This window comes from Meriones unguiculatus, chromosome 21 (genome assembly GCF_030254825.1).
Source record: "Meriones unguiculatus strain TT.TT164.6M chromosome 21, Bangor_MerUng_6.1, whole genome shotgun sequence".
NCBI lineage: Eukaryota > Metazoa > Chordata > Mammalia > Rodentia > Muridae > Meriones > Meriones unguiculatus.
The window spans coordinates 2,758,579-2,760,947 of NC_083368.1; positions in this window are offsets into that span (position 1 = coordinate 2,758,579).

The window sequence follows — 2,369 nt, forward strand, 5'->3', positions numbered from 1 at the left end:
GTTACTTGTATGTGACATTTCAAATTTCTTCTTGAAGGTACTTATTGCTATAATTTTTTTTTCTGAGCACTGCTTTCATTGTGTCCCATTAATTTGAGTATGTGTGCCTTCATTTTCATTGAATTCTAGGAAGTCTTTAATTTCTTTCTTTATTTCTTCCTTAACGCAGTTGTCATTGAGTAGCAAGTTGTTCAGTCTCCATGTGTGTGTAGGTTTTTTGTTATTTCTGTTTTGTTGATGTCCAGGTTTCGTTCATGGTAGTCTGATATAATACAAGGGATTATCTCAATCTTTTTGTATCTGTTGAGGCTTGCTTTGTGACCAACTATATGGTCTATTTTGGAGAAGGTTCCATGCAGTGCTGAAAAAAAGGTATATTCTTTTGAGTTTAGGTGAAAAGATCTGTAGATGTCTATTAGGTCCATTCGATTTAGGCACTCTGTAAGTGCTTTTATTTCCCTATTTGGTTTCTGTCTAGTTGATCTGTCCCTTGGTGGGAGTGGGGTGTTGAAGTCTCCCACTATTAGGGTATTGGGATCAATGTGTGATTTAAGCTTTAATGTTTCATTTATGAATGTAGGTGCTCTTGTATTTGGGGCATAGATGTTCAGAATTGTGATGTCTTCTTGGTGAATTCTTCCTTTGATGAAAATGTAGTGCCCCTCTATGTCTTTTTTGACTTGTTTTGCTTGAAAAACTATTTTATTAAATATTAAGATAGCCACTCACTCCTGCTTGTTTTTTGGGTCCATTTGCTTGAAAAACTGTTTTCCAGCCTTTTACTCTGAGGTAGTGTTTATCTTTGTTGAGTAGGTGTGTTTCCTGGATGCAGCAGAATGTTGGATCCTGTTTCTGCACCCATTCTGTTAGTCTGTGTCTTTTTATTGGAGAATTGAGTCCATTGATGTTGATAGATAATAATAGATAACCATTGAATGTTATTTCCTATTATTGTAGAGTTGGTGATGTTACTGTGAATCATTGCTTGTTTGCTTTTGCTTTTTGTTGGAAATTATCTTTAACCTATGTTTTCTTGGGTGTAATTGTTTTCATTGGATTGGAATTTTCCTTCTAGTATCTTCTGTAGGGCTGGGTTGCTGTTCATATATTGCTTAAATTTAGTTTTGTCGTGGAATATTTTGTTTTCTCCATCTATGTTGATTGAAAATTTGCTGGGTATAGTAGTCTAGCTTGGTATCTGTGGTCCCTTAGAGCCTGCATGATATCTCCCCGGCCCTTCTGGCTTTCATAGTTTCTGATAAGAAGTCTGGTGTGATTCTGATAGGTCTGCCTTTATATGTTACTTGGCCTTTTTCCCTTGGTGCTTTTAGTATATTTTCTTTGCTCTGTAGATTAAGTGTTTTGACTATGATGTGGTGTGAGGAGTTTCTTCTCTGGTCTAGTCTATTTGGTGTTCTGTAGGCCTCTTGTATGTTTGTGGACATCTCTTTCTTTAGGTTGGGAAATTTTTCTTCTATGATTTTCTTGAAGATATTTTCTGGACCTTGGAGCCTAGAATCCTCTTCTTCTTCAATTCCTATTATTCTTAGATTTTGCCTTTTCATGGTGTCCTTGATTTCTTGGATGGTTTGTGTTTGGGATTTTTCTGATTTTACTTTTGCTTTGAGAGAAATATCAATTTCTGTGAGTGTATCTTCAGCACCCGAGATTCTCTCTTCCATCTCTTGTATTCTATTAGTGATGCTTAGCTTTGTGGATTACAGCTGTCCACTGCAGTAAGGGTCCTGGAGCATTGTCTCTGCTGTCTTAATTCCCTGGCAGTGATCTTTGTGCTTAACTGCCTGGTGCTGTGTGCAGGTTTCCCCACTGGAGGCCCGGACAAGGGAAGCGCCCTATTTCCTTCCCAGAGAAGTCTGCACCCAATCTAAATCTACAAGCACTCCATGCTTCTGTGGTGCCGCTCTCCTTTAGAAAGCCAAAAAGTCCAAATTCTAGCTTCAATTGACTCTCCACTCACCAATTCTGGAGATTCATGTCCTCTGCCTCTCCAAAACAGTGCGCTCTGTTGGCTGCCATCTTGGAGCCCTCAGTCCTGGGCTTTTTTTGGATGGGAGACTTTGGATGATGGCTTCTATTTTCTTGGGGATATAGAACTATTTAATTGATTTACCTGATCGTGATTCAGCTTTGGTAAGTGGAATCAATCAAGAAAATTGTCCATTTTATTTAGATTTTCAAATTTTGTGGCATATAGACTTTTTGAAGTAAGTCCTAATGATTGTTTTGATTTCCTCAATGTCTGTAGTTATATCCCCCTTTTCGTTTCTGAGTTTGCTGATTTGGATGGTGTCTCTCTGCCTTTTAGTTAGTTTGGCTAAAGGTTTGTCTGCCTTGTTGATCTCAAAGAA